Consider the following 27,694-nt stretch of genomic DNA (forward strand, 5'->3'; position numbering starts at 1 on the left):
GCACTTCAATGTTTACACATTGGAAAGTTCAGGTTTTATTACTCATGTTGCAATATGGCTTGTCATCGGGCTTTCCCCTTACTCGAGTTTTTCCTGTTTTCTATGTTATGAAACCCAGACTCCTCTATCTGCTGGTTGGTGTCTTCCGTAATCGGGCTCTATCCTATCCATCAGACCATATACTCTTTGAGTGTCCCGTGTGGACACTCCAGTTAAGCTCCCCTTCTGTTCATCTAGGCTAATCTTAACCAATCTTGAGGCAACGCTCTCAATTCAAAGATGAGTCTCTTGAATATCTAGGTCCTTACACGCTAACTCCCTAATTTAACACTGAATATGCTACCTCAATTTGTAGTGGGATGCTATTCCTTAATTATTTTCTATGTGCCACTCTACTCCCTTCAACTGTCTTGGAGGCACAAAACAACGAAATACGGAAGTCCAGAAACAATCAAATGCCATTTTCTGGGTCAGACACCGAGTGGGATGCCTACGAGTCAAAGCTAGAACCACCTGACTTCTAGCAAGGATAGCAAGAGCCGCCCGTCCTTCACCAACAGCTCCATCCTACAGTCCTCGAGCCCTAACCCTACTGAGAGGCAGTTTCTGCGGCTATAATCTCTCTGCCCTGCCTGGGAAATCAGGGCTGAGACAGTAGAAAGGACCAACAGTCTATAGTCAACTCAGGACTTTCCATTGTTATAATCTCTTTACTTGAGGAGTTATTTTCAAAATATAGTTGAATGGAATGAAGCCTGGCCCTTATTTGCAACCCAGATTTTGGAGAAAAAAAAAAAAAGTGAAACATTCATGAAATACATACAAATCTAAGACTACATTTTTTAAATTGTATTTTCTTCCTGGAAATGACAGGGCAAAAGCTATAGTAAAATGTTTTTAGAATTTTAATATATTAAACTGTAAGTAAAATGTATTCATTTGAAATGCTTTTATGTAATTTTTTTTATAGTTTTGTAAAGTTAAGCATATATATCTCTAAATTTATACAGATTTCTTTGCATAGATCTACCCAGCTGACACCACCCTTTAAACTTTTATATATCTTAATCTCCAGTGAGAAATACCAAAGTGAAATAGGTCATTTCTTTCCATGGTGGAGCTGATGGCTGATTCCAAGCTGTGACCAAATGATCTCTCTTTGAGGCCAGATGAGAAATATGAACATGGTCTTATTTTTCCTTATGTGTATTTTCAAGAGGCCATTAATAATTCTATTTTCATGATCATGAGAGTTAACTTTTAGGATCATTTATTTTATGCCAAAAAAAAAAAAAGACTAAAAGAAGAGCTCTTTATCTCTTCAAGATGATATAACTTTAGCTGTGCAATTTTTAAAAATCTTAAGGACAATTGTGCGTTTGGAAAGATAAATGGAGACCGACATGGAATCTTATAGTTAAAACATCTCCAGTTCCCTTTATAAAATCTATACTCTGAAGACAGGAAACATGCTCCAACTGTTTTAACTTGTAATTGAAACCAATTTGTATTTTTCTGTTCAAAGTCATTAATTCAGTTTGTTGGAACAAAACTTGTTTTTTTTTAAACAAAGTGAAACATAAACAACTCAGACTTCCCTAAGAAAATTAGAGTGGTAGAAGGTCCTTCTGAGTAATTCTAAACATTTATTGATGCTTACTCTATAGCCTGCATTGGGTCAAATTCTTTGCATGAATCATCTCATTTAACCTTCATAGAAATCCTATGAGGTAAATACAATTATCATCATCATTTTCTGAGGAGAGGACTAAAGTTTAGAGGGTTTAAGTTTCCTACTGTCATAGAATTTTGGCAGATCCAGAAGTCACCCCTGGGCATTCTGACTCCAAAGCTAAAGCTTTAAGTCACTCTTTTTTTTTGTCTCCTAGACAAAAATAAGCCCTATTTTTTAGTTTATTTTCAGCTGCAGATGAGACTTTTTTGGAGAGCAACAGTTATAGGGTGATAGCTCAGAAAGAACCCTAAGATTTTGCACCCAATTTCCAGGTCTGGGTTTTTTTTCCATACCAAGCAATTCTCTGACACTGGCTCGGTTTGCTACCATTCAACTCAGTTCTGATGCTAGCTACGTGGAGAGAGTCTCAGATCCCACAGGTTAAGGCTTGGTCCTGTAAGCCTGCCTACCCCACTGCAGATGACAATTGCAAATCCACACTGTTTCCTGTGCTTGGGATGGCTGGGCTATAGGTTGGAGGTTTCCATAACCCCCTCCTTGGGTTTGTTTCATTAGCCAGAGCTGCTCAGAGAACTCAGAAATGCAGTTTACTTACTAGACTGCTGGTTTTTTATAAAAGGATATAACTTAGGAACAGTCAAATAGAAAAGACACGTAGGTAGGGCATGGGACGGAGTTTCTATGCTCTCTTAAAGTGCCACTCTGCAAATCTCCATGTGTTCACCAACCCAGAAGCTCTGCAAACTCGAACTTTTTGAGTTTTTATGGAGGCTTCATTACATAGGCATGGTTGATTAAATCATTGGCCATTGGCAACTGATTCCACTCGCTATCCCCTCCCATCCCTGGAATTCAGGGGGTGGGACTGAAAGTTCCAACACCCCTCCAATCACATGGTTCGTTCTCCAGGCCACCAGCCCCCAACCTCAGGTGTGTCCAAGTTACCTCATTAACATAACACATGGCCTTTATTGCTCTTATCACATAAAAAATTCCAAGGTTTTTAGGAGCTCTGTGCCAGGAAAGGGGACGAAGACCATATATAGCTTCATTATGAATCACAATATCACAAAGCCCCATGCCTTGTAGTCTTGAGCACAGGGAAATTTTTTCCCCTTAGAGAGGATGAGAGGCAGCTGGTTGAAGACTTTCTCCAGCACATAGTCCTAATGGTCTGCTTGCTTGAGACCGGGATCTTTGGGGAATGGGGTGCCTCTCATTGAGCTCGCTGATCTTGGGGGTAAAGGTATGTGCACTAGCCTGTTCATTTCTCTTCATCTTTAACTCCATGGGGCAGGGTTGGGGGGGTACAGGGAACTCAAGGCTATTTTACAAACTTCTTGGATCTTCAGTGTCCTCAAGCACTGAGCAGTAATCTCTGCGTGCTTCCCAGAGTTGATGTAATGACACGTTTGAAGAATTTTTGAAAAGAAAACAAAACCAAAATGCTATCCAAACATTGGTTTTCTTTGATATTCCATTAAATTGGAGTAAGGATAAGACAGTTACAATAAATTATCAAATATGGCCCATGAAAAGTATTTCTTAAAATGAGGAAATCTCAGAGAATACACACTTTAATCTTCAAATGGCTCAAATATGGATCATGGCCACACGTTAGCGTGATCACTTGTTTGTGTGTAATAGCTCCAAGGATGATCTAAGTGAGAATATTTTAGGTGAAGAATGATCTTGTGCTGCCAAATAAAGTCCCGGGAATTTTGGAGTTTGCTAATGGAGGTGGGAATGTGTGGGGGGTGGGAGGACTCTGGAAAGGTAGATGGAAGGAAGAAAAGAGGGATGGAGCAGGATGGCAGGATTCCTGGACCACTGGAGTGGACCCTGGGAATGAAATTTCCTTTAGCAGAGACTGGTCAACACATATACAGGAAAAGTAAACTTCTATTTGTTCTAAACATTCTCCATCAAACACATGGGATAGCCCACTTGCCTTGTGTTGCTGGGGCTGTGGGGAAAGCAGGAAGGGGGCAGGACACCTTGAGTCAGACTGATCAGTAGCTAAGCCAGCAGAGGCCTGAGGCTGGGCCTAGGGCAGCAGTCAGGGCCCAGGTAAGAGTGAGGAAGCTGGCTGAAAGTGGACTCTCAAGTAGATAATAGAAAACCAATCCTATTTTCAAGTCCTGGAGGAAGATGATCCACTACAGAGGAGTGAAAGAAAGACTCTGTTACATGCAGGGTGGAGTTCCAGTCACTGTGCTTGGATATTAAAGGTAAGGGGCTGTCCCTACAGAGGACCTCACGGGACACTTATTCGGGGGCCTTTCTCCTGCCTGTGTGGCATCTTCAGCTTCCCCATTTGTAGTGACTCAGTTAAGTACAGATGCTTCATCTGTATGTCTAGGGCTGTTTCTAGTAACAGTTGCTGATGCGGGCTCTAAAGTTCCCTAAAGACATTGTTCTTTATGTGCACCTGCAGATGTGGGCCACGGCTTCCGGTTCCTCTGGTGGAGATGGCTTTCTCCCTCTTACCCGGGAAGAATCTGCTGCCCTCGGTCCTCTGCTCTAAGCATCTTCGCTCTTCGGTGTCACCAGGAGTCACTTTATGGGCAGCCTTGGCTGTTTGGGGGCAGAAAGGTGTGATACTCAGGCTGAGCACAACCTGAAACACTCATGGACGCGGTCGCTTGCTGCGGCGCTTTAGCAAACTACTCCTGTTCTGTCTTCACCGATCACGCTACTGGCTCGTGATGCTCAAGCTATACCAGCTTTTTTTGCGTCTTTTCCTGGCTCTCAGCTCTGCCTGCCTTAAGAAAAAGAACAGTCTTTTCCCCCAGTCTTTGTATATTTGTGTGTTCTGTTCTTTCTCTGTCTGAGGTATTGCCTTCTCTCAGTTATCTTTCTGTATCACTTTATCTAAAGTAGACTTTTTTTTTTTTTTTTTTTTTAGCTGTGGGTCTTTCGTATATGGCCTTTATGATGTTGAGGCATGTTCCCTCCATCCCTGTTGAGGGGGTGCCTGGGTGGCACAGTTGGTTAAACGTCTGACTCTTGGTTTTTGGCTCAGGTCATGACCTTGGGGTTGTGGGATCCGAGCCCTGCGTCAGGCTCTGCACTCAGCACGGAGTCTGCTTAAAGACTCTCTCTCTCTTTTTCCCTCAGCACCTCTGCACCCATGCACATGTGCTCTCTCTCTCAAATAATCTTAAAAAAAAAAAAAAAAGACTGGATGGTGTATTTTGTCAAATGCTTTTTCTGCACCTAGTGAGAGGATTAAATCGTTCTTATCCTTTCTTTTATTAATGTGGTGAATCACATTGATTGATTTGCGAATATTGCACAACCCTTGCAGCCCAGGAATAAGTCCCACTTGATTGTGGTGAATAATTCTTTTGTAAAACAGTATGGAGTTTCTTCAAAAAGTTAAAAATAGAACTACCCTACAATCCAGCAATTGTACTACTAGGTGTTTATCCAAAAGATACAAAAATATGATTCAAAGGGGTAAATGCATCTTACCATTTTAATAATTTTTCTCCTTTGAGCAGCTTCTCAAAATGAGGAGACTAACCATAGCTCACATATAGCAGCATTATCAACAATAGCCAAATTATGGCAAGAACCCAAATGTCTATCAACTGGTGAAAGGATAAAGAAGATGTGGCATAAACACACACACACACACACACACACACACACACACACACACACAATGGAATATTACTCAGCCATCAAAAAGAATGAAATCTTGTCATTTGCAATGATATGGATGGACCTAGAGGGTGTAATGCTAAGTAAAGTAAGTCAGTCAGAGAAAGACAACTACCATATGATTTCACTCATATGTGGAATTTCAGACATGAAACAGGTGAACATAGGGGAAAGGAAAAAAAAAAAAAGAGAAGGAGACAAACCATAAGTGACTCTTAACAATGGAGAACAGACCAAGGGTTGATGGAGGAAGGTGGGTGGGGATGGGCTAGATGGGTGACGAGTATTGAGGGCACTTGGGATGAGTACTGGGTGTTATATGTAAGTGATGAATCACTAAATTCTACTCCTGAAACCAATATTACACTATATTTTAACTAAAATTGAAATAAAAACTTGAAATATTAAAAAATAAAGTAGCTTTTGGGGAGCTTGGGTGGCTCAGTCATTTAGCGTCTGCCTTCGGCTCAGGTCATGATCCCAGGGTCCTGGGATCGAGTTCCGCGTAGCACTCCCTGCTCTGCGGGAAGCCTGCTTCTCCCTCTCCCACTCCCCCTGCTTGTGTTTCCTCTCTCACGGTCTCTGTCAAATAAATAAATAAAATCTTAAAAAAAAATAAAGTAGCTTCTTTTTCCCTACCACTGTGTTTTCTAGTTCATTATTTTACTATTGTGATAAAATATACATGTAAAATTTGCCACCGTAACCATTTTAAGTATATAGCCCAGTCTATGCATTCACACTGCTGTGCAACCCTCACCACCGTCCATCTTTAGAACTGCTTCATCTTCCCCAATTGAAACGTTGTTTTCATTAAACACTAACTCCCCAAGCCCTGCCCTCTACCCCAGCCCCTAGCAACTGCCATTTTGCTTTCTATCTCTATGAATTTAACTACTCTAGGTATGAGGTACCTACCACTTCTTCTTATCACCTGACTTACTGTCTTCATTAACACATCACAAATTGAAGTTATTTTCTTAGCTATTGCTTCAAAGTTTATCATCCATACTTCTACTAAAACATAAGCTACTTCAGGTCAGGGATCTTATTTTTCTTGTTTGTCACTATATCCCCAGACATTCAGCAGTGCTTGCCATGTGGTAAATGCTCAATAAATACTTATTAAAGTCTTATTCTTACTTATTAAAGTGAGAAACACACTACCGGTCTTTAACTTCCTTGGGTTTTTCTGCTTTGTGATTGTATTCCTACAATATGTGAGCTACAGTTCGTCTCCTCATTTTGGGAACCTGCTCAAAGGAGACAAATTATTAAAATGAATATTATTTATGAAAAAATGAAAGTTACATAACAGAGCAAGATTGATCAGGCAATGGATAGCTGAGGTTTTTGAAAACATCTATTGCATACAGTTCTGCTTTCTCTTTCTTGAAGAAAAGTTTGTTAATCAAAACCAAAAACTTACTCCTAGAGCAGATAAAACTGGACTAGCAAATGCATTTTTTACGAGCTTGCAGTATGACTTCGCGATGGGTGTTATCAATAGTTAATCAAAGTTCTGACATTATTTAGTAGCAGATAGAGAAAGGTCATTGTCTTTTTCTGGTCCAGAAAGCTCTTCCACGTATTTTCATCTTATTTTTTAAAAAATTTGTTTTGACTCCTAGAGATCAATAAAAGTTCAGCTTGAATATATACAGTAACAGAAATGCCACAGTGCCTTTTATTTTCTATTTTGGCCTCTTTTTTTTTTTTTTTTTTTGAGACAGAGAGAATGAGAGACAGAGAGCATGAGAGGGAGGAGGGTCAGAGGGAGAAGCAGACTCCCTGCCGAGCAGGGAGCCCAATGCGGGACTCGATCCCGGGACTCCAGGACCATGACCCGAGCCGAAGGCAGTCGCTCAACCAACTGAGCCACCCAGGCGCCCTATTTTGGCCTTTTTTTAACCAAATAACTTGGCCTTTCTTTGGACCAAGTTATTCAATAAGTGAAAGTCAATTAGTCACACTAAAAAAATTTTTTTTTAAATTAAAGGTTCTTGATTTATAACAAGTATAAACAAAAACATGAAAATAAATTTCGAAGGCCTGATGGATTTTCATTCAGATTCAGTGCATCAGTCTGCCTTTCTATTTTGGAACACTGATTTAGATAAAAACTGGATAATCACAATTATTAATGATAAAATAAAATGAGAATATGTTTTTAAAAGTAAATCTCATGTCTTTAAACCATCATGAACCATACATCACCATAGGAGGTTGAGCATTCTATAACAATGAACACGTGTAAGTGGAGGTAGGAAAGATAGGGCAGATCGCCTGACTTAGGATATAATCTTATCAGTTGGGGGTGTCAGGGAAACATTTGTCTTCACTCCTGTTATTACACAATGACTATGCTGTTTGCATGACAACTCTTTTTTATTTATTTCTCAAATTTCAGGCACTGCTTGTATTTATCAGACTTCTTTGAAATAAGTCAACATAGGGTGTCTGGGTGGCTCAGTCGGTTGAGTGTCTGCCTTCGGCTTGGGTCATGGTCACAGGGTCCTGGGATCGAGCCCCGCGTCTGCTCCCTGCTCGGCGGGGAGCCTGCTTCTTCCCCCCCCTCTGCTGTTCCCCCCACTTGTGTGTTATTTCTGTGTGTCAAATAAATAAATTAAAAAAACAAAACAAAACACTAAGTCAACAGTATCTATACTTAAGAATATTTAACTCATTAATGACCTTACTAAAATTAATTCATTTGTGAAATGTGATCATTTGTATTTAAAAAAGTTTTTTTTTAAATAAAGCAATTTCAAAATCAGATATAGACAATTAAATTAAGTGGAATGTGAACTATTTGGTAAAGGTAAAACATACACTGAGATTTATTTGGATGATATTAAGTTTGTCTTAAAAAAAACTTTTTTGGGGGGCGCCTGGGTGGCTCAGATGGTTAAGCGTCTGCCTTCGGCTCGGGTCATGATCCCAGGGTCCTGGGATCGAGCCCTGCATCGGGCTCCCTGCTCAGCGGGAAGCCTGCTTCTCCCTCTCCCACTCCCCCTGCTTGTGTTCCCTCTCTCACTGTGTCTCTCTCTGTCAAATAAATAAATAAAATCTTTAAAAAAAAAAACAAAACTTTTTTTGATGTGTATAATGAAATATCTTAATATATTTTTAAACTGCATGGCCCTACATAAATGTTAATTACATTTATTTACACTTGATAAAGTGGGCAAAAGTAAATGAGTGATCTTAAAATATATTTTATTCCATTTTAATAGTTTAATAGTTTAATGTGAGTACTTTTTGATAAGTCACAAAAATATACAAAATTTCATCTAGAAAAAATTAAATTTCCCTGTATTTTAAGGGTGGCTATAGTCCTTTCAACAAATTTTGTGAGTTAATGAGCCATGATATTTTATCTTAAAGAACCATTTTTAGAAGCATCAAGTGAGTTTAGGTGATGGATTATTTTCAGGTAGTACAAAGAGTTCTAAGCACTAAGTGACTTTTTTGATTGTGCTCATAAGAAAATAGCAATAAAACTGAAATCCAGAGAGAATCTTTCGGTCCTTGCTTTGCAGTATTGTTTGATTTCTTTGTACTGTTTGAGTGTTACAATCCCCACTAAGATTCTGTGGTTTCCAATAGGTTAGGGGTAGGTTGAGCAACTGTCCTGGTTTTTGCACTAAACGTCCGACATCCAAGGAAACTCTTCAATGCCACACAAATCTAAATGGTTGATCTGGCTTTGGGGGCATTCAAATCCATGCCTCATTTACTGTAGTCTTGGCAAGTTTATTTTAAGGACACCTTTTCTTATCACTTGCTACCTTCTTCCTGATATACACCTCTCTTATGCTTTTGGTATTCTTTGTTTAAACAAAATACCTCGGTGGGGCATTCTACTTAGGAAGCAATCTGTGACAAGTGAGTCTTATTTCCAACAGTCACATCAAAACTTACTCTTTGCCGTAGGACCTCACTCTCTGTAAGGGGATGGCACACTGGCAAATTAAACTGTGCTAGTTAAAGATAATGCATGGTAATCATTTGTATTTCTGGAGAAACTCGCTGAACACAAAGAAGTGCCTACTACACAGTAAGCATATTGAAAAAAATGCTCTCTAAGTGAATGTAGGAGGAAATAGAAGACTGAACTGAGTGAGTGCTAGGATTTTAAAGCATGGCATAAGAGGTCTGCACCAGGAGTTATTTTATAGAAGTAGATATACACATGAGCTAAATTCATGATGGAACCCTGTCACAGAACTCAAAGATATTTTCAAAGTAGGACCTCACCTCTCTTGACCACGTGACAGTGGAGGGAAAAAAAAAAAGATTATTTTGCACTGTGTTCATTAATCTTTTTTTTTTTAACTAGCTAGGTTTGGCATCTGGTATTATGGTTTACATGGGAATCTTGAGTAGAATACATTGTCTGGGTCGTAAAATTTGAATTAATGTAAACATATCTCTCTTCCTCGTGATCGTATATTAGAAAAGTACCTTAAAAAAATAGGTAATGGGGGAGAGGGTGTCAGGTGTTAAACCTAAGCTTTGTTCCCCAGAAAGTTCAGATGTGTTTGGTCATGTTCAAGAGACGGACAAGAAAGTTTGTTGTAATAGGGAGAGTCTCTAGGGGCACAAGTCAGGTAATAGGGACAATGAGTCAATGTGAGAGATCTTGCTGGTGTGGTTTTCTTTCTCCACTTTCTCTCTGCCTTACCCACATCAGAGACTTGTGTTAGAGCTCTTAAAAGCGGGGACAGCCACAGAATATATGGAAAAACCAACTCACTGAAGCTCTGTGAGAACGTAAACGTTGAGGGCAGCCTGCAAGGCACATATAACCACATGGGGTCCAGGGCTTGGGTCTAATAAAATTCTACTCTGTGATTGAGGAAACCATGAGGCCAATACCTGGAACAAAAGTGGGAACCCTGAATAGTGAGGAACATCAGCCACATCATAAACAAATAAGGAAAAGTTATTATGTCATTCACATAATCTCTGAAGCTCACATCCTTGGCTACATTGACCTCTTTCTCAGTTTTGTTACAGTTGCTCGAGATAGAAGCCCCACCCAGGAAATGTTGATTTATAACTATTTATGGGGATATTTTTAATCTCCTTAGATGGATAGCCTGTACAAACATAGGTAAGGAGTATATAAAGCATTATATATAATGGATTATATATACATTATATATGTGTATTTAATTTGCCTGGTCTTCTGATTAGGGGAGGTTGGCCCATAGAAACTACCGTTGACATCACATTGCTGTTCAGAGGATGTCATTCAAGGTGAGAAATAATCCTATACTTAGAATACAGAAAAGTGCTTCCTGTGTGAGAATAGGCAAACAAAAATTGTCAAACATCAAAACCTCCAAAATGTTATCCTTTATATGTTGTTAATTTCTGTTACAATTATACTTTCATTGTTATTTCAATTAGGTATTTAATAACTTTTAAATTTTAAAATTAGTTCTATATCAAGCTCCTCTGGGGGGGGAGAATGATTGGTACAGAATTAAAATATAATCCTCAATGGAATCAGCAATCTAATCCATTTTAGATTTTAGTAGACGTTTAGAAGATACTCCTTTTCAGACCACACCAAATGAAAACTTAGCACCTCAGATATTTTATATTAATACAAAAAGGAGTACTAACTTTTTACATCTGATAGCCTTCAAAACACACACACACAACTATACAGATGTATGGGAGATAAACAGGGTGGTAACACGCAGATGCTATCAAATACAAAGTCTTTCCCACATTCAAAACTGCATTCAACTTCATTTTTTCTATTGCTTTGAACAAGGATTTCACTAAAATAGGATGGGATAGGATTATGGCTGTCTCTTAGGAGCCAACTCTGTTCCATCTTCATCAAGCATCCCGTTTATTATCTGGTACCTTGCTCTCTTTGAAATGTTTCACACATTGATTTTATGTTGATTTCCCTCCTTCTCCCGCCTGTCCCCCGCCCCCCGCCCTCCCCAGATTTCTCTTAGGTAAAGATGCGGAGTTTATAAGTCAGACATTTCAAGAGTCATTCCTTTAGGCTGTCAACTAATAAGCACATTTATAGAACACAGGGAAGCAAGTTTTTTCACCATGAGGGCCCTGTTGTGAATTTTCAAATAAGTCTGCCTTCAAAATATTGCCCTTAAAAATTGCCATGTTACCTTCTTATGCTCCCCGTCCCCATCCATATAACCATCTTCCCTCACTCAACAGCACCCTCTCCCTCCTCTTACCAAGTCAGAGTAAATTGAGGAGGCCCTAACGCAAGCAGGACGGGGTATGTGTAAGGACACAGCTGAATAAATGCAGGGATAAACCCAAGGGAATCTCTAGCTGTTCACCTGGCTCAGAGTAGGATTACTTGAGCTACTTAACATATCACCCTCCTGCAGATATTGTGGTGGAACCAAAAAATCTTACTGTTTTATTGCATTCCAACTAAATGATTCATTCATCTAGTTGCTACTGTTTTAAAATACACTCTTCCATATTAATGCTTTCCATCACCACAAGCAGATTGCATGAGAGAATACAAAATTGTGGGAATAATTTCTCATCACATATATCAATTTGTGTGAGTTTTCTTCCAGGCATGTTGCTGACGATTCTATAAAATTGGTCTGTAATTATAAATGTAGTAAAAGAATATCTCTCTGTACATCTTTGATGGGAATTATGCAAGAAAGGTCATCTCATTAAATTTGATCTAGCTCGAGGGAATCTCAGCTTAAAAAGGGTAGAAGTGATTTTTGCAAATCAGGAAAAATGGTGATGATGCTCATAGATGCTTTGTTATTTGAAAAACAAACATGACAAGAGGTCAAATGTTAACTATTGAGTTTATATATAGGATAATTACATTACATGTTATGTGTGAATAATAAAATAACTTGTCAGAACATCTATGCTGTGATAAACACAGCGTGAGAAAAGCCTGGGACTTCTGTAGAATTTCGTTGCTGCCACTTACCTGATTGTAAGTAAAGCATGATGTTTAGAAACGTGTTGAACACATCAGTTAAACCAGCTCCTCGGTGTACGCATACAAGACAGGAAGATGCCCCTTTTTCTCTGCAAGAGTCTGTAGGGGCCATTGCAAACAACGAAGCCTACATCTCCCCTAGGAATGGGGCATGTGTCCCTTCCTGTTCCGATTTTTTTCTACAGCTATGAATACCTTCTATTTTCTAGGGAGCTTTTTGTACTACACATGAGTGTCTGTGGCCCAGGGGAGAAGGAGAGAAGAGGTTATCTACTTGGCCTTATATCTTACGTTAAATCAAGTCTATTGATTTCATGAAGCCTGAAAAAATCATTTTATAGCTGTTAATGAATTTAAAAAGATATGCCATATTATTAACAAAATTATGACCGCATTGCCTGAATATTGTCTGTTTCAGGATACAATTTACCAAGTGATATGGATTTGTATTTTGGAAAGTATATACATCTTGCATTGATAGTTACCGGTGGGTAAGGGGGGGGGAGGATTGCTGTGGAAACAGGCCTGAGAGAGAGGCTGAGCAATGAGCCAGTGGTGACTGATAAGGGATAGCTCTCGCTTTTCTGCTCAACCTCTGTTCCCACGCACTATCCTTTTCCACCCGCTCCTGTCCCTGGGATTGCACTCCCTAATAGGAAGGATCGCATACGCTACCACAGCCTTTGCTTTATGGGGACTCTCAGATGGCTAAACGTCTGCCTTCGGCTCAGGTTATGATCCCAGAGTCCTGGGATCTAGTCCCACATCGGACTCCTGGCTCAGCACAGAGCTTGCTTCTGCCTCTCCCCCTGCTCATGCTCTCTCTCTCTCTCTCTCTGTATCTCACCGTCTCAAATGAATAAATAAATAAATAAATAAAACTTAAAAAAAAAGACTGATAATTTTTTTTTTTTTTTTTTGTACTTTGCACTTTGGCCCCGGGGGAGTGAATAGCTAAAGTGAATCAAAATAAGTAGCCAAATTTTGTATAGCATGCTTGGCGTGATGATTAAATTCTTCTCTTTCATATTGAAAGTTTCTTTTCTGGGTCATGTGAAAACTGAATATATCTTCCCACATAGACGGGGACATTTATAACTCTTGCCTGGCGGCCTGCCCACGGTTGATTGCAAAAGGAAGTAAAAGCACCGTAGAGAATCACAGAGGATGAGAGGAAATTTTAAAAGGGAAAAGAGAGAAAGGATTGATTGAGAAATAATATTCTCATAAAAACTCAGGATCATTAAAAACATCAAGGTTTTTAAGAAAGCCTTTTAAAAGTATGGACTCATTTTCCCAGACTCAGAGCAGACTCCTTGAAAGGTTGAGTCTCTTCAGGGTACAGGTGAAATTTCCAGTGCAGAAGAGTAGCCCTTCTCAGGGAAGCTTCGAGAAAAGCTCTGTGCACATCCAGAAATGTCTCAGCAATTTGTGAGTGGAGAAGCCTTTCACGTTGTCAGTCAGCAGACTTCCCTTAAAGAGGAGAGAAGCCGGTAAGGCAAGGAAGAGCCCTCTAAAACCAGGGTAGCTTCGGCCAGGTGGCCCACATGGCAAATGCTCGGTCTACCTGTGCCGTCTGTTGGAAAAGCCACCAAATGCGTCCCTCGTAGATTTCTCATCCAACAGCGGCTGGAACGGAAAGATCCTTTTAGACAGACAGACAGACACTAAAGTGCTCCTTCCTGGCAAAGGAGTATCCACCTGTGGGGGCATCACGGTAACTTTAAAACACCTGATTGGGGTTAGAGAATCTTGGGGCCAAGTGTTTCTAAACTGATTCCTTGTGACTGTTCGTTCCTGGGAGCGCATGTGAACGGGCTAAGTGTCCTGAGTACCGAGTGGGTCAGTCATTGTAGTGATGGTCTGCATTTTCCAAAGACAATTTGGCAGGTCCAACTTCCAGAGATTCAAAAGAAGCTCAAATGAAAACTTCCACGTGGCCGTGGCGTTCCTCATGTGGTCAGCCAAGGTCCATTTCAGCAAGGTCTCCTTAGCAGAGTGGAAGGGAGAAGAAGCCATCTGATAGGATGACAAGACATAACAACCTCCTAAAGCAGTAGCCAAAGCCAGCACGAGCAGACACGGTGATTCAGTATAATTTTGTTGTGTGTGTTGGTAGATGTTGACTATCAGAAAATTTAGATGATGACTGTTTTTTTTTTTTTTCTTTCCTTCATATATATCTGTGAAGAGCGTAGCTGATTTCTGTTGGATGAAGATAAGGATGCATATTTTGAGACAAGAGAAGCATGGTTTGATGTTGTCACATGAGGATAATAGGCAATACTAAGATATCGAACAGAAGTTTAAACTTTATGTATTCCAAACTGCCTAAGCCATTTTAGGGGCTTTGTTTTATCAGTGTTACAAAGATAAATGACTGTTTTCACATTTTCCCAAGTCGATCAATATTGTATCAAGATTTTATTTGGTGATGCTTAGTTGCCCTCGAAGAGTTATTGAAACGAATAACTAAAATGATGGTTGTGAACGGCTTTTGTAACAATATGTGCAGTATACTAATGTTGGTTATTGTTACTGCTGCTACAGTGATACTTTTGATTTCATTCCAATCTTAAGGGGAAAATTTCAGAATATGAATTACAGTTATTTTTAATAGTCTAACAACAACTTGTGTGTTAGAAGAATCCCTTTTCAATCACATTCTACTCAGTCTTGCTATTAAATACTTGGTAAATTGAGTTGAGAGTGTGCTAATTGGATTTGTGGACAATCCAGAGCCAAGAATAAATGCTTTAGGAGAGGATTAAAGTATAATAGGATTCTGATAAACTTTAGGAAATAGGCCAACTGTCCACCAAATGAGATTTCCTAAAGATGTCTACAAAGGCCCAAAGCATAAAATAAAATGAAATGCCTAAAATAACAAAATGCATTCCTCTCTAGAGCAATACTATGTACATGCATGCACACTAAATTTTTTTTTTTTTAAGATTCTATTTATTTATTTGATAGAGAGACAGCGAGAGAGGAAACACAAGCAGGGGGAGTGGGAGAGGGAGAAGCAGGCTTCCCGCCGAGCAGGGAGCCTGATGCAGGGCTCGATCCCAGGACTCCGGGATCATGACCCGAGCCGAAGGCAGACGCTTAATGACTGAGCCACCCAGGCGCCCCGCACACTGAGTTTTTATTCTTCTCTTTCTTCTTTTACTCTCAATTCAAGTGCTCTACTCTTCTGTTTCCCCTCTTTGTGTCCTCCATGTCTCTCAGGATTTCTCCCATCTCAGATTTTCTCCATTGTTACTGCTTGCCCTATTTGAGTTAAACTTGGATTCTTTTTTTTTTTTAAGATTTTATTTATTTATTTGAAATCGAGAGGGAGCACAAGCATGGGGAGCGGAGGCAGAGAGGATGAAGCAGGCTCACCAAGCAGGAAGCCCGATGCTGGGCTCGGTCCCAGGACCCTGGGATCATGACCTGAGCCGAAGGCAGACGCTTAACGACTGAGCCACCCAGGTGCCCCTTAAACTTGGATTCTGCATAGATTACATTCACTTAATGAAGGATTGCATTGGCTATTTCAGGGAAAGCTGTCATATGCTTCTGAACCTAGGGAGCAAGAAGAACTCATGAAAAAATTCATGGAAACTTTCCGCACATCACGTGATCTGGAGAGGACCAGACCATAAGATTTTCTCATGATTCAGGGAGGGAGAAGCCACCTCGCCATCTTCTTCTTATACATCTTTGACATCAGGGCCTTAATCATTACTAGGGTCAATTGTTGAATCATCTTACCCTTTTCCACAGCCCAAGATCATCACTTTCCTCTAAGTTGCTTGAGATACTTTGGTCACAGTCTTTGACTGTCAATGCCTAGACCATTAGAACTGCTTTAGTTTTCTCTTCTACACTGTTTTTGTATGGCTACTCTCATCTCACAATGTAGCCACTTTCTGTGTTGCTTTTAATGATCTTTAAAGGGTGTTTGATAATGATGGCCAACACTTGTAACAGTGAGGCCATATTCTCAGAAATAATCACTAAGTTGGTATTCCAGTCTCTGCCTCCTTTTTCACTGATAGGTGCCTTCTATAATGATCTAAAAGTAGCATTAACTGAGGTTGCTTTAGGCACATGTGTTTTATCAAAGAGAATCTTATTGTTAAAAAAAAAAAACTGAGAGGGGTTATAACGGACATGGGGACCCATCATCCAGATCCCCCTCCGAGGAATGCCTTGATGCCTCTTCTGCTGGGACACTGATATGAAAGAGTCTTCAGCTCTCTCCCATCTTCAGGGATAGATGCAAAGGTCTGTGTCAATTTCTGGACCTGAGCCACTTTTCAGAGTTAGAACCCCTGCATTGAAAAGGAACTGAGTCTCCGAACAAAGGACCCTGCTACAGCATGGAAAGCGTTTATAATAATTATCTCCCTGTCCTTCCTTAGGAGGGCTGATGACCATTCATTCAGGCCGCTTCACATTGGAGAAATGGGATTATTGTACCTGCGGGATGCCGGGCAGAAGGCCCAAGTTGATACTGATACCTGGAGACCTGAGGTATCATTATAGTTCCTCTATTAGTGTGGTGGAATGTGGGGGGCAGATAATAAAAAATGTTTTGAGACCAGTCTCATAATGGGTCTACATGGTCAGATGTCATTTTCCTGGCCCTCAAATGTGTAATTGGGATCTATACACTCTGTATTTGGTATAGTCCACACCGGATCCTTTGCCTTCAAAGTAAGAGCTATGATAGTGGGAAATCCAGATGAAAGCTCCTGAAAGTTGTCCCTTAAACCGCCAAAATAGTAAATTAAAACTAGTATTGTACCTCAGGGTAAGGAGGAAAAGGGCAGAAACCAGTGCCTCCCCTAAGACGTAAAGGACGGTTTCATCATGTCTCTATTTAATTCAGTGGTCTGGCTTCTCCAGGAACTGGAAGGATCCTGAAGACGACAGTAGACCACAAGTAATAGCCCCATGTAGTGTCAATGCTGGATGTTCTATCTTTCATTAATATGACTTATGGTACCTGGCATATGGCCTTTGATTTGGTGAATGAATTTTTTCCAATCCCTATCAGAAAAGAGAATCAGAAGCAATTTACATTCACCTGCAATGTACAAAACTATACATTTATAGTTTTGCCCTGAGGCTATGTGAAGTTTCTCTCCCTCTGTCATAGTATAATCTGCAGTGTTCTGAACCATCTGAATATCCTGCAGAACATCACACTGATCCACTGTATCATGCTAATCAAGTTGGATAGGCAAGACGTGGCCAGCATGTAGAAGGCCTTGTTTATGAATAGTCAGAATTCTTCCACATCACTACAGATTTTAGGCAGTCAGTCATTATGAGCATGCCAAGGCACACCAACCAAAATCAAAGATAAATTATTGCATCACACCTTCCACCATGAATTTTAAAATGCAATGCCTGGTAAACCTCTTTGGGTTTTGGAGGCTGCATCTTCCACACCTGGAAGCAGTGATTTGGTGCATGTACTTCGTGACAGAAAGGGCTCCAGCGTAGAATGGGGCCAGAGCAAGAAAAAATTCTACATCATTTTTAGATTCTGGTGTAAGCAGCGCTGCCCTTTGGGCCAGACAACTCAGCAGACCCTATGGTCTTAGAGGTTTCCATGGCAGGAACAGAAGCCATATGGAATATATGGCAAGCCCCAGTGAAAGAATCCTAGTACAGGCTTCCAGAAGGTCTGGACCATGGCCAAGCTATCTGCAGTGGAGAACTATACACCTTTCAAGAAACAACTCCTGGCATATCACTGAGCCCTGATACAGACATAGCATCTGACCTTGATACCTCAAGTCCCACATGTCTGGAACCCTCCTTCATGACCTGGGACCCCAAAATAACCCATCATAAGATGGAAGTGATATATACAGGATCTAACATGACCAGAACAAGAGAAAACAAGCAAGTTGTGCAACCAGGTAACCCAGATCCTCATGTCATCCATTATCATGTGGTACCACCTCCCCCTCTCACAAGACACCTATGGCCCTATGGAGAAAACAATTCTTGTAAATATCTGACAGAGGAGGGGGGAGAAAATAATTGAAAGTTGGTTTGTATATGTGGTGGCTTGGAATGTGGATGCATCCAAAATTGGACAGTTTTACTCAGAGGTGGCCTTGAAAGAAAGTGACGAGGAAAAATCCCCACAATGGGCAGAGCTTCAAGCGGGCAGAAAGGTGGACCAAAGCTAGAATAGATACAGAGTCATGGGCAGTGGCAAATGGCCTGACCAAGGTGTTCATGAATCTAGAAGAATGAAGACTGAAATCAGGGACAAGGAAGTCTGAACCAGAAGCATGTAGATGGTCATATGAGAGTGGACACAAAGCATGAAGATCTTCATAGTATGGCATATTAACTCCTATAAGAGGATTCCGTAGAGGAGCACTAAATGACCAACTATATAAAATAACTTGGCTAGTTGGCATCAGCCAGATTCTATCAGTAGCCAGGTCTATCCTGGCACAAAGAGCACAAGTGAAAAGTAGGCACAGTGGCAGAAATGGAGGCTCTTGCTTATCAAGGCTGGTTAAACTCCTTCTGTCACCTGACGTCCAACTTACCAGCAGCAGAGGTGAACGCTGAGCCCCAATTCTGGCACCATCTCTCAAGAAAACAAACTGGCCACTCGGTGGTGAGTTGAGTACCCTGGACCCCTTCCAACTGGAAAGGCAAACAATTCATTATCACACATTCCAGATTTTGCTTTTCCTACTCCAAGGGTTTGTACAGGGTTTGATCTGCTGGCATGGGATTCCACATGGCATTGTGTCAGAGAAGTGGACTCACTTTACAGCAAAGGAGATTTGAAAGAGGATACCATGAGACCCACTAGTCGTACTACATTATGGCCCACTCATAAGCTGCAAATAGAACATTTGAATGGTCTGCTGAAGGTATAGCTAAGCACCAGCTCAGTGGTATTATTTTATAAGGATGAGTCACAAACCTACAGAATGCAATATCCACCTTGAATCAAAGTTTTTAAATAGGACTGTGTGCTAAACAGGAAAAAAATACATAGGTTGGGTAACCAAAGGGTGGAAGCAGGGGTGACCCTGCTTACCATCATTCTCAGTTAATCCCCTAGGAGACTTTGGGCTTTCTACATTGGCAAGTCTGGGCTCCGTAGGGTTAGACAGCCTAGGCCCCAGAGGGTGATACTTTCATTAGAGGACAAAATGAGAGTCCTATTCAACCAGAAGTTATGACTGTTGCCTGGCCACTTTGGGTTTCTTCTGTCCAAGACTAGCAGTTAAGAAAAGGAAAAAACAATTTGGTAAGGTAATTGACTTGACCATCAAATGGCAGCAGGGCTGCTGTTAGACATGGGCCATGAAGGACTATGTGCAAGACACAGGTAATCACTATGCCAAGGCTCCTCCCTAATATGGAAGAGGTGACAACATAGAGGAATTTCAGAGTCCAGAGCCAGAATCCTGTAGATGTATCTGAAGCCCTGTCTAAGCTCCTTCTTTTAACCCAATTGTGAACACTTCTGTCCTGGTTCATTTGGATAATGGGAGAATCTATTTATCTCTTGTAGAAGAACATAGGACTTCACAAAGCTTGGCAGGCCAGGTACTGAGCAAGGAGCTGAGGGTTGCTAGAGCTGAAGATGGCAGCCCTCTGAAATCTGCCAAATTATCTCCGGCCAAATGTCTCTGGATGCTATAGCCCAGGTGTCAAGAGAATTTCTCTGTGTTTGATCTCAAGCCTCGGCAATCTCTTATATATTTTATGCACAGCCTTTTAGAGCCTTAAATGTGTGGATAGAAAAAATACAGAAACAATGAACTTAGGAGTCAGATATTCTGGGTTTAAGTGTCATTTTGACACTTAACAGCTAATGAATTTAATACACTTTCTCATTGGCAAAAAAATAAATTACCCAAAGAATTTTTAAGGAAAAGTTAATGAAGAAAAATGTTGGTAAAATAACCTGTTGCAGTACCCGATATCTATTAGAACGTAATGTTTGCTAGTGTTTTTGTTCGTTTGTTTGTTTGTTTTGGTGAATTTGAATTCTCAGCCAGAGAAATATATATGTTATTAATTTTGCCCTACCTTTATTCCCCCACCACCCAAGTTATTTATTCAGCTTGACTAATTTTGAAATTTAAGTCAGGCTCAGACTTAAAATTTATACATCAAGATTTATTTAACAGTATGAAAATGAAAACACTTTTAGAAGTTAGATAAAGTCTTTTCAGCATTAATTACACTGTCATTTTATGATATAAACAATAAACATTTTTAAAGATATGATTATATTAAATGCATTGAGTTTTCAGGTGTGCACATAGTTTTAATAATTTGCATAGTAAAATCACAGGAATAAGCTATTAGTTTACCTGAGTGTTCTTTGCTGGTGAACTTCATAATTAGGATCAATGATGTACACCCTTGTGATTAAAGGTATTGTTGTTGAAAATTCTCACGGCCTCTCCCTGTAGGAATTAAAATTAGACTTGGCCGTATGATCTCTTTTGGCCAATGGAAAGTGGGTAGAAGTAATACACATCACTTCTAAGAGAGAGCCTTAAGATCCAGTGAGTATTCTGCCATTTTATTTCTCTCTGCCAAGGCTATACACTTTCCAGATACAGGTGCATCATCCTGAGCCTAGTAATGAAGGAGGTGTGGGAGGAAACTGCCCTGAGTCACCGTGCCCACACACCATGAGGGGGAAATAAGCCACTGCTACTGTAATATTTAATGTGCTTTTAATATTGCTCCCATGGCATGACTTTTATTGATTGTTCTAACTTTTCACGTATGAACATCTCAGTAGATTTAAAATTGTTCTTCCTTTGAGAAGATCATATAGTCTTATGCTTTTGATTACAAAATACCCACGGTGTTCTCATCCGTCCTATACTGCATGTTCTAAGTGGATGAGGGCCTCTGTGCTAGTAAAGGATATTTGACTTTCTTGGAATTATTGGTGGAATGTTTGTATCTAAGCTTCATTAATAGACATTTATTCATTTTGACCTCCTCTTTCTGAATTTTAGGGCCAACTACTATTTTCTCTCTCTCAAATACACACACACATACAAACATGCTAAAATTTTAGTTCTAATTTTCTTTAATAAATAGCCACTCACCACTTATATTGTTACTTGTAACCCCACCCCATGCCCGTTGTAACAGGTCTTAACTCTTGTTCCTCTCCCTCCACCAATGGACATTAGTATTTAATACACTGTTGTTCTCCATATGTAACAGTTGAAGCTGCAAGAGTCTATGGATTAGGAAATTTGTGAAAATACTTGTTCTTTGTGAACTTCTCTAGAGAAATGAGTATTTTTATATCTTACTTTATAGTAATAGATTTTGGTTAAAAATGAAAAATAACATAGAAATGTCTGAGGTAAATTAAAGATACCTATAATACTACTCTTCCAGATATCAGCCTCTATTAGATATTGAACATTTTTCTATTTTCCTGTACACATATTCATATATTTTAAATAAAAGTGGTATTATATAATAAATATAGTTCTGTTTTTTCCCCTGTATTTATCAATGCATCTTGTTCATGAAGATATTCATAAAGCACCCATTTTTACTAGTCAGGGTTCTTAAATTAAAAAAAAAAAAGTAAACAGAAACTGGTTAATTTACAGAGAAAAGAACAACGTGGGAAGGATACTGGGTAGCTCATAGAATTAGTCAAATTTAGAAAGATTTTCTTTAAGATTTATTTATTTATTTGGGGGTTGGGCAGAGGGAGAGGGAGAAGGAGAGAAGCAGACTCCCTGCTGAGCGCAGAACCTGATGTGGGGCTCCATCCCATGACCCATGAAATCGTGACCTGAGCTGAAATCAAGAGTCAGATGCTTAATCGACTGAGCCACCCCAGCGCCCCAGTCAAATTTGAAAAGCGGTCTAGGCAGGAATGGAGGAAGAGGAAGACCAGATGAGAACCAGCCTTAGGAATCCTATCCAGACATGCCTGCCCCTCCCCTCGGACTGCGTGGCTGCCCTTGGACCCTGACAGCTTTGTCGGGACTCTTGACTGCACTTGGAAATGTGAGTCTAATGAGTGGATATGTAGTGCTTATTGTATTCTCTCACATGGTAAAAGGAATTATGTCCTTGATGTTGGAGGTGAATTATCTTTTCAATAGTCTCTCAAGATATTTTAAGGACCTCTGGGTCTTGAGTGCTTCTCAATTTGTGGCAGTTTGGGGACAACATGACTTTCCTGCAAAATGGCCTTAAGTATGGGTTACCCCTCAAGAATCCCTGTTAGTTTTTGAGGTTTTTAAGTGAAGTGGACCATGTAATCTGTGTGCTATTTTTAGTCATCCCTGGACCTGACCTTGGGGAGGTTCAAGGTAAGTGAAAGTGGCTCTTTACCCAAGCACGTTTCACAATGATGAGCCAGGGAAGACAACTCAGCAACTAAGAAGAAAGCACTTAGCTCCGAGAGTTAGATATTTTTCTCTCAGGACCAATTTGATTCTGTGCTGTAAAATCCTATCTTCATTATCAAGTAGCACTGATTAAATGTTCCAATGTGCACAGTGCTGTTCCAGGAACCATACAAAGAGAATTATCCTGCCCTGTAGGATCTTAAAATCAAAAGCAGAAATTTATTACCTAAGGGGTGTCATTTGGCTCCCCGGATAAGAGAAGTGAGTGCTCCAATCACTTAGGAATGCTTTACTCTCTTGAGCATGTTGTTTTAGTTGAGGAATTCTTCCAAATTGTTCTCTGCCAGGCTGTTGAAACCCCACAATCTGGGAACAGCCCTGAGTGTGTGGAGAAAATGCAGACTAAATGCTCTTTATGATTTTATTTAATTAATTTATTTTGTTTTCATAGACTCTAACACAAAAGAATCTCTGCTTTGTTCATTTTGACCCACTAATTTCTTGAGCAAATCACACCAGGTAGTTTTATGTCACCAAGATGGGCATAAAAGGCTCTCTGTGGGCCTTGTCCACTGAAGCAATCATAGCAGAGCCTTACGTGGTCTGACTCCCTGTCTACGGAAGCTGTAAAGAACACATTCCACAGCGATCCTCTAATAAACCGTTGGCACTATTTACTACACCCAGAGTGACCATATGCTCTAAATATTCTGACATGACCCACGGTTTTCTGAAGTATTTTCTTTTATTATCTGTCCCACCAACCTTAATATTATCCTGGAAATCCCAATATTCTGATGCTCAAGCTTCATCTGCCAAAACTTATTTTTGTACTCAGAAATGGTATGAAATTTCTTTATTACATCATTGGTGCTGGCTTGGGTTCGGTGATAAGTGCAGAACTGTGATTTCACTATGACTCTGTCCCCACTGCCACCCCAGTGAATATCCAGCCTTCAGGAAAATCAGTGCAACCCAAGTAAGCATAGAAGAAGAGGGTTGGCAGAGCTGTGGCAGCCCAAAGAGATTTCAGGATGAGGTGGGCAAAATAGCATGATCAGATTACAACGATAGTATGCCCCAAAGTGAAACACTTTGCTGTGTCGTTGACTGTCCCTCGTGGGGAGATATTTGCCTTGATTTTTATCAATGCGAAAGTTCTTTTCATTATCCCTGTGGCTGAAGTGTCTGTGTCTGTTCGCTCTTGTGAACACATAGCCTAAAGGTTGTGACAAACGGCAAAAAGCAGTGACAAATAGCTTAAAGTTTGAGATGAAGGCATTTAGAATCACTGTTGGCTCTTCTCTGTCCTTAGGAAAGGGGCCCTCTGTCCTTTTATCCTGTCAGAGACGGATGCCATGACAATCTTTGAGCTGATCCAGGCAAATCAGTAAAAAGGTGGACCCGCAATTCCTTAGCAAAAAAAAGTAGCAGAAACCATTTGGCAGTTGGTATTTTAGAAGACTGGCCATCACTTAGGTTCCGGGGGAGGGGGGGGGGCGGGGTGGGGGGCTTCCATTTTATTCCTGGGCACAATATGAGGCTAGGAATTATAACTCTCAATATAAGGACTATGGTTCGTCACTACACCAGCTCTAAGATCTGCTCTCAGGAATGTGACACTGCCCTCCAACACCCCAATACTCTATGATTGGGGAGAAAACCTTTATATTTGAATTTTGCAGATAGCTCCATTCTCTAATCTGTCCTGTAGAACAGGATCAAAATCATTCAGAGTCTTTAAGGACATGATAAACATTTCCATTCCATCCTTGGGTTAAACAGGGATGGACCATAAGGACTTCAGGGTTTGTGTGAACAAAGATGACATAATTACAGACAGAAAACTTAGAGTTTACAAACAGGAGTTACAAATATATTTAATAATCTATAAACAGTTTCAACATAAAAGGCAAACATCCACCAGAGTATTATGTACATTTCTATTAGAATTATCCATTCTATTTTACATCACTTTTGTCCCTGAAAATGTGTTTTTCTAATATGTTACCATAAATAGTTAAGGAGATTAGCTCACCCCTTCACTTTTCCTTAAATTGCCCTCAACTCCTTCGACAGAAATTTAAGGGCATTTAGAGTGTCAGTTATTCTTCCCAATCATCTGAAATCTTTATAACCTGGCTATTTACTTAACCAAGCTAGACTATTTTTCTACTAAAAGCCACATCAGGTTTAAATTTATCCAAAATATTACTCTACTTTTACTCAGAACAATTCTGAACTTATCCTAAAACTCAAACTGCATGACACAGACTTAACTATCATTTTCAAGACATACTGAAGGTGGCTGACAACATATAACAATGTCTTCTAAACTGCTTAAACAGTCGTATACCTAGTAATTGATTTATCAATTTTGAGTACCGAATATATGCCATGTGTCCAGTTAAAAACTGAGCATAAAAATTCAATTAATAGAATAATGGCAAGGTAGCTAATATCAGATTAAGCTCTCCGGGCAGGGTGGGGAAATCTTTTTTTAAAACTATTTAAAATATTTCAAAAGTATTTGAAGTCACAGGAGAGTGACCAATATCAAGGAGATAATGAAGGGAAAACAACCCTTGACAGAGGAAACTGTACTGGGTGACATTTGCCTTTATGTGGCTTTTGCCTAAGAACACCACCTTGTCCACTTAGTATGTGGCACCCAGAATTTAGACATATAGCCCCAGTTTACAAACTTAAAAAAAGCCAGATAACAGAGGTCTGATTTGGGAGGTTCTTATAGGTGCTTCAAAATGAAGTGTAAAATTCCAGAAGGAAAGAGCAAAGGCAGATGCCCCCAAATCTGTATACAAACTCCACCCAAATCCTTGGCTGGTCTCTCAACTATGCATATATGCATATGAGGGGAGAACAGGAGGGTTGGATTTCAGCTGCTGCATACTGCAGGGGAGACAAGGCTTGTCTCCCCTGCTTGTGAAGGAAGATAACCAAATACATAATCACTGAGATCTATTATTCACAATGTCCACTAAAAATTACCAGCATTTGAAGGGAAGGAGAATATGAGACCCATAGTTGAGAGAAAAACAATAAAAACAGGCCTCCCTATAATCAAGACAGTGAAATTGACAGATAAAAATATTACACCCTCTACTAGAAAATTTTAATGGATTTAAAAGGAAAAGATAGTCTTGATGCATAAACAGATGAGAAATCTTAGCAGAATAGAAATGGCAATGAAATGGAAATTCTAAAAGTGAAAAGTACAATATCTAAAATGAAAAAAATTATAGGATGGGCTTAATAGATAATTGGTAATTGCAGAAGAAATGGTCAGTCAGTGAACTTGAAGATGGATCATTAGAAAGTATTTAATCTGGAAAAGGGAAAAAAAATTGGAAAAAAGAATGAACAGTCTCAGTGACCTCTAAGACAACATCTGAATGTCCTTTGTAATTATGCTTCCAGAAGGAACAAAGAGAAAATAGCCAAAAGAAATATTTAAAGAAAGAATGAGGAAGATTTTCAAAAATTTGATGAACGGCAAATATTGGGATCCAGCAAATTCAGTTATGTCTAAGCAAGCTTGGAAAAAACAAACATATACAAAACAACAACAATGGGACATATAGTGAAATTGCTGAACACCAAAGACAAAGAAAAAATCTTGGAAGCAGCACAGGAGAGATACATGAAACATTCCTCTACGGTGGGACAATGATACCAATGAAGGCTGACAACTCCTCTCAAATATAGTCTCTTCTCTCTTTTTTTTTTTTTTAAGTTTATTTATTTATTTTTTTAATAACCTCTATACCCAATGTGGGGCTTGAACTCACAACCTCAAGATCAAGAGTCTCACGTTTTTCCAACTGAGCCAGGCAGGCACCTCTGATAGTCCCTTCTTGTACAGAATTTCTATTTTCATTTATTCCCACAAATTAAGCATTGTTGTTATTACTATTTTATGTGGATTTTTTTTTTTTTTTGCAGGGAACATGTCTTCGTTTACCATTCACACTTGTATCTTGACCTTCCTTCTGGGATGATATTCCTTCTAGATGTATATTCTTTAGAATTCTTCAGAATATGTTGTTTGTAAACTCTTACATTTTTTGTTTACTACTGTATTCTCAGTGCCTAAAGCCCTCAATAAATACTGGTTGAGTGAATGAAGAGAGTCTGTACTCAAACCATTATAATAATTAGAAGTCTCCATGTCTCAATCCCCCACACAACTCAACTCTGCAATTTCCCTGAGTTTTGTTGTACCCACTCCTAATAAAAGGCAGTCTCTTTACCAGCATTGGACCCAAGGAGCCCGGAATGCCCGTAAATCTCTTGGCTTCCTCACTAGGGTTGGGAATCAGACAATGAGCGAAACACACAGCAGGAAGTATGTGACATGGTTTGCTGTCTTGATACTCTTCCTCTCAGTTCACAACAACGAACTTCAAGTGGGTTTTTAATGTTGCTCAGGAATTATAACGCATTCTCCCAGTACATTCCCTTTCATACTCAACTAGATGACTATTTCATACTCTCCATTCTCTTGTCAAGCCTCCAAACCTCCTTTCTTACCCTTACATTCATCTCATAACCTGGATTCTTATTCAACTGATAAAACAGATGCCTCTAGAAGAGACCCTCCACAAGCTCTTTCCATGACAAATGCTCAGCCCAGCATCTGTTCTGTGCTCTGCTCTCCCTGTGTCTCTGTTCCTGAAATACTTGTGCTGCTGTTTAAACTCAGCTCCTCCACTGGAACACCAAAATATGGCTAAAGCAAATCTCCCCACAGCCCCTTAAATCATCTTTTCTCCCCTCTTCTGCCAGATCGTTCCCATCAGCAAACATGGTATTTCTCCTATCTAAAAACAAAACTCTCTCTTAACTCTATTTTCTTCTCCTGGTCCCATTTATGTGTCTCTTTTCTTTTTACTTATTTGAGAGAGAGAGAGAAAGGGAGAGAGAGAGAGAGAGAAC

This window comes from Neomonachus schauinslandi, chromosome 2 (genome assembly GCF_002201575.2).
Source record: "Neomonachus schauinslandi chromosome 2, ASM220157v2, whole genome shotgun sequence".
Taxonomy (NCBI): Eukaryota; Metazoa; Chordata; class Mammalia; order Carnivora; family Phocidae; genus Neomonachus; species Neomonachus schauinslandi.